Source organism: Eptesicus fuscus, chromosome 9, assembly GCF_027574615.1.
Source record: "Eptesicus fuscus isolate TK198812 chromosome 9, DD_ASM_mEF_20220401, whole genome shotgun sequence".
Classification (NCBI taxonomy): Eukaryota; Metazoa; Chordata; class Mammalia; order Chiroptera; family Vespertilionidae; genus Eptesicus; species Eptesicus fuscus.
In genome coordinates this window covers 30,114,679-30,120,600 of record NC_072481.1, presented here as the reverse complement: position 1 = coordinate 30,120,600, position 5,922 = coordinate 30,114,679, and the positions used below count along the sequence as shown (strand labels likewise).

Here is a 5,922-nt window from a genome sequence, read left to right as displayed (position 1 = left end):
CACCTTCTCCATAAGCCCCCCCCGCCCCCTTCACATCCTGCCCCCCCTCCCCCAGGCAACTGCCTAAAGCTGTCTCAGCCCCATCCCAAGTGCAGGCGGCTTTACAGTTGTGCACGTGCACCACCCACACTCCCACATGCCCACAGGGTGCCCACTCTGCACACCCCCTCCCTCCCACCAGGAGAGCTCGCATGCTGCGCAGAAACACCCCAACCTGAACCTGCGGTTCCTGCTCAGTGTGGGGGGGGGGGGGCGGGGAGGCAGGGAGTGGGTGAGTGGCACTGTGCTACTCCTGGGAGCTCTCTCACCCCAGCCTGTAACTTCACCCTGGGCAGGCCGCTAGCAAACTGGCAGACAGCTGGTTCCCCTCTCCCGGACCCCCAGTGCACCCATGGCTGGCGCTGTCTCTGACCCTCACCAGCCCAGCCCTCACCCTGGTCCCACCAGGCAGTGTGGGTGCAGCACCAGAAGTGACTCCAGACATACCAGATGGCTTGGGAAAGGGGCCCCGGGGCCTCTGGAGCCAGCACAGCTGTGTGGCCTTGGCCAAGGGACCACCACCTCTCTGAGCATTTCTCATTGGTCAACTGTGAGCAATAATTGTACCCCCACACCCGGGAAATACGGGAGGATGTTGGAGGTAAAGCACACACAGGAGCTCACAGAGGCGAAGAGACCCCACTTGCCCACGGGACAAGGCACATAGTAGGTGCACAACATGTATCCCTTCTCTCCCATTCTCCCTCGGGAGCAGATCTGGGACTGAAACTCAGGACTCCTGGCCTGCTCTGAGCTGCATTGAGGAAGCGCCTACTGTATATAGGATGCAGCCCCTGGGATGGTGGGGTAGACAAATGCCAGCCTCCATCTGCTTTTGTCTCTCTAGCCCTCCAGCCTCCCCCTCTGTGTCCCCCACACCCACACCCACACACGTACACACACATGCACACATACATGTATACTTCTCTCAACACCCCAGGAAACAATTCCCCAAATCCTTCAGAGACAGCCTCTCATTTGCCATTTCTTAGATGGGGCAACTGAGACTCAGGTTCAGTGACTTACCCAAGGGCACTTAAGTACACAGATCTATGACGTCCCCTCGGCTGGACTCCCCGCCCATCACCCTGCACACCTTCCTCCCCGAGGACTGGGGCCACTGCATAAAGTCTCCTGACATCCGGCTGTGTCCCCCCCAGGGGCTGTGTCCCCTCCCAGGGCTGTGCCCCCCTCCCAAGGTCATGTCCCGGGCTAACACACTCATGCCTCCCTCCCAGTCTCTTCCTCAACCCAGAGGCACCCTCGCTCTCCACAGTCTGTCACACACATCTCCCTGCTTCTAGCACCCCTCCTTCTTGCCACAGAAGGGGCTTTGAGCCCCACCAAACGTCTCAGTGACCCCCACTGCCTGCAGGATCAAGTCCGATGCCGCCTGCACCAGCTCCCCATGACTCCTCCCACCCTTGGCTCTCTGTGCTCCCAAGCCCGGACCTGGCCCACATGGTCCTGCCTCTAGACCGGTGCTGCCCCGTGCGGTAGTCCCTAGCCACACGTGACGATTTAAATCTAATTAAAGTGAAATAAGACAAAAGAAAGTTCCGTTTCTCACTCACACTGGCCCCATTTCAGGTGTTCCATGACCTGAGGTGTCCGTGGGCTCTGTAGAGCTCTCACCCCGCAGAGTTCGCTGGGGCCGTGCTGCTCTAGACCTCGGTCCAGGCCCTTTCTGCTCGGATGCCATTCCCTCTGTGTCCTGAGGTCAAAACCTACCCTCCAAAGCCCAGCGCATGCGTCACTTCCTCCAGGAAGCTCCCCTCCCCTCTAGGCAGAAATGTTCCCCCATTCCCTCCCTCCTTCCCCCAGTCCGCCCTGCCTCTCTCCCTCCCTCCTCTGCTGACCTCACACTTGCTCTGTCCCTCTAGGACCTAGAGTCTAGGTGATCCCGAGCCCTCTCCACCCGGTTCACACACCTGGTCTTCCTCCTGGGACTTCACCTCCATGAGAACAGTGCCCATGGCAGACCCGGTACAGCCACTCAGCACAGGGCTGGGCGCAGGGGCTTCTGTGACTGTCCACCGAGTGACCGACTGGATGAATGCCCACAGCCCAATGCAACCAGAGCACTCCTTCAGAACCTCTGTTCTCCCCTGCTTGCCTGCCTCCGGCTACGGGGAGCTCATTCCCTTACGGGAATCCATTTCCGTCTTCAGGTGACTCTGTCTGTCCGCAGGTCTGCGCTTACGGCGAGGTGGAGGCCATCTCTCCGGAGCTGCCCCTGAGGGCCTTCTCTGCCCCAGGAGCCACACGGAACAAGCCTGTTGTCTTTCCCCACGACATCCGTTGGCTGAAACCCCCACTGCTCCGTGCTCTGGGCTGAGGATGGAGGTCTGGCTCCCGCCCCCGGGCTTCTTAGCTGTTGTGCACGCATCACGCTCGATTCTCAGCTCTGCACTGTGCATGGCCTGTTCTCCACGCCCCCAGCCCTTGGCTGCTGCTTCACAGACGAGGCAAACATGAACCTCTGTCTCCTCAGGAGCCCCAGTCCTCTTCCCAGGGCCACTGGGGACACCCCATCCGTGTGGGCCTTGAGCAGAAGGGAAAGTCTCCCCTGGAAATCCTCTAATGGGCTGGGGAGGGTTTGAGGCACACTCTCCTGCCTCGCCAGCACAAAGCATCCCCCTTTCAAGGCTGTCTTTGGAGAGAGAGCCTCTGACCTGCCACCTGCTTCTGTCAGTCAGTCCTGAGGAGACGCGTCCGGGTTTGGGGAAAGCTGCCGGCCCATGGGTACTCATCACAGCTCTGCTTAGAGCAGCGGGAAGTGGAAAGGGCCTTCAGATGGTGAACCAGGGAGCAGCCTCTGGGCAGAGATGGGACGCGGAGCCCAAGGGGAGGCTCACGGAGCCCTCAGTGCACCACGGAGGTGGTTAGAGTGTGGGGAGGCCAACGCCCAGAGGTCACTGGATGCTGAAAGTGAGTGGTGAGCCGGTGTGGTGTTGCTTTCTTGTGCTTTGCTGCTGTTGTATGTTTCAGATTTATTTAACGAGTATTAATTTTATAGTGGGCCGGGGCAGGAGGGGGAGAGAGAGAGAGGGAGAGTCCAACCTTTCCAGGCAGCTAAAACTGCTTCCAGATGCAAACGAGAACCACGTGTGCCCCTCTGGTGCTGATGCGGGTTTCCCCCCCGCCGGGCCCTGCCGGGCGGGCGGGGCGCTTATTCCCCAAAGCCGCCCTCCTCCGAGGAGCACTGAACATCTTGGTCCAACGTGAGGGACCAGGCTTGCCAGGACTTCCTTCCGCCGCACTTGCGGCCTTACCTCAGGCTTGGCCGTGGGGTAGCTTGGCCGTTCTCTCCGCACACGTCCTCCTCAAAGCACAGAGTTATTTTTAATGGCCGGCCGTCCCCCTGCAGGGCTCATGCAGGCCAGGGGTGGGGGGAGGGAAGGTGGGCTGCAGGCCTGGCAGTTAGCTGGCTGATATCCACGTGCATGAGGAGGCAATGCCGTTTATCTGATGGCCCAACCAAGGAGTTTAATTATAATTTGGGTTTCCCAGGCCTGGGGGGGCGGGGGCGGGGAAGTCCCTTCCAAGTCAGGCGAGGCCTCCAACATCCTACGGCCAGGGGAACCCAGAAGTGCAGGAGATCGAGGCAGGAGACCAGAGCAGGCCAGGCGCCCCCAGCCCCTGCTTCTTCCTGCCCAGACCTGCTCCCCGGTTTCGTATGCCCCCAGATGCCGGGCCTCCTCAGCCGGGTGTCTGCTCCATGGTAGGAAGTCCTCAGGGAGCACTCGGTGCACCGAGAGGGCACCTCGGTAGGGTGCCTGCAGCCCCAGCCCCAGCAGGGAGCGTGCTTCTGGGAAGGGGGAACGCGCTCAGCACGGCAGCAGCCTGTGCCATCTGAGGGGGCGAGTCCTGGGGGTGCCTGGAGAGGGAAGCCTGGGATGGAGCAGGCAGAGGAAAGAAACAAAGAGGGGCGGAGGATGCCCTATGCTTATTGAACTCTTTCTCCCATTTTAAGGAGAGGGAAACGGAGGCCTAGGATAAGAGACTTGTCCCCGGTCACACAGTCTGCAGCAGATCCAGGATTATTATCCAAGACATTATTAGGCTTTTAATGGTGGGGGACCAGGACCCCCGGGGGGGGGGGGCCTCACCACGGACAGCTCCTTGTGAACTGTTCTTCCTAAGGACTCTTTTGGTCCTAGATGGGCCCGTATAAAGAAGGAACAGTCTGCCTGAGGCTGTATATGCTCTAGAAAAAACAGACGTTGGAGTAATGCACCTGGTTTATACTGTGTGATGTTGGGCAAGACACTTAACCTCTCTGAGCCTTTCCTTTGATGTAGCTGGGGATCAATACCAACCTCACAGGGTTAGTTCAAAGCAGAGGGGCTTTCCTGGTGAAAGGGAAACCATATAATAATTCACTGAGCCTGTCCTTGTAGTCTCCTGCCAGGCCTAGGGGGCCCATTTCATAAGTGAGGAACCCGAGGCTAAGAGGGCAGGAATGGCTTACCCCAGGTCACCAGGTAAGTAGCAAAGCCCAGATGTGAACCCAAGTCCTGCTGGCTCCAGAGTCTCTGAGAGCAGTGGCCTTTTCAGGGTAGAGAGCATGGGGGTGGGGCGCTGGCCTGCTCGGCCACTGGCCCCCTCCCTGAGCTCGAACCTTCATAAGCCTTCACTTGCCAAGTCACAGCTCACCTTATATGGGGCAATAATGGGGCCTTGTGAGGTCAAGTGCGGACCCCGTACCAGGAGGTGCTCAACCAGTGTTAACCCAGGGCAGGCAGCACTGGCCCTACCTGGCTGTGGTCAGCAGGAGCTGTCCCTGCCTGAGACCGGAGGGCAGGGCATGTGTGTCTCCTTTCCTGAAACCTCCGTGCCTGACGCAGCCTGACATAGGGCAGGTGCTTGATAATTCACTGAGCAAATGAAGCAAACCCGGCAGGTAGCTGAGGCCCCATCCCCACCCGCAGGAGCTTTGCCTGGCTCGCTGTCTCTATAGCCCTTCTCTTCCTGCGCCGGAAGGTAAAGGACCCCGGGTCAGTGGCTCAGGGGGACGTGGACATCTGCCAAACTGGTCCTCAGGTCTGAACGTGTTCTTGTTCCGTACAAAGGACTCTGTCCGTTTACTGAGCACTTACTGCACACCAGGTTCCACGCCTCCCTGATGCCTGCATTCTCTCATTTATGCCTCACAACAACCCCCTGGGAAAAGAGCTGTGAGCATCTTCAGTTTTTAGAGGTGGAATCTGAAGATCAGAGGAGAAACGACTTGCCCAAGGCCACACAGCAACAAGCAGGATTCCCACTCAAGTGCATCTTTGTGGTTGCCGAAGTCTGTGCTCTTATTCATGACACTGCACGGGACCCGTGTGCCAGGTCATGCCTCGACAATCAGGTCTGATGAGCAGGTGCCTTTCCTCCCTGTCCCAGCATCATGTCCCAGCCTCAGAACCTCCAGACCCTTCTCAGGGCTGGCAGGCTCCCCCTGCTTGCCACTGGCTGGGTTTCTGCTGCGCCAGCGCCCCCTGCTGGACGGGACTACTATTGCTTTGTCCCAAACCCTGCCCTCTCCCTGCTATCGCTTGGGGTCTGCAGGGCAGCAGCTGCTTTGGCACAGCTGGACCACCCCCTGTGTATCCAAGAATTCACAGGACAGGATCAGCCTTCTCCCGGGCTTGGCCCTCCAGGCTGGGCCCAGCAATTACTTCCCTTGGACCACAGAATTCTTGTTCTCTCCCTGCCTGACGAAACGGCTGCTGCTCGGTCTCAGGCCAGTGGTCCAGGTGTCTTCTGGACAGAAGGTCCAGCACTGGCCGGAGTGCCCCCAGGGACGCTGACAGAGGAGAACTGAGTAGACAGCCCTGTCAGCCTCCCCCCTTCAGCCGCCTGGGCACAGGAGGCTGCCCTGGGCTCTGGGGG

General features: G+C 59.3%; 1 long non-coding RNA gene across 1 annotated transcript; it reads left to right on the top strand.

The window, feature by feature from the left end:
* The first annotated feature begins 4,802 nt into the window (after window positions 1-4,802).
* On the top strand, window positions 4,803-5,309 carry LOC129150292 (uncharacterized). The gene is made up of 2 exons (XR_008557043.1): window positions 4,803-5,085; window positions 5,216-5,309. It is a non-coding gene; the product is annotated as an uncharacterized LOC129150292 (long non-coding RNA).
* Window positions 5,310-5,922: the final 613 nt, after the last annotated feature.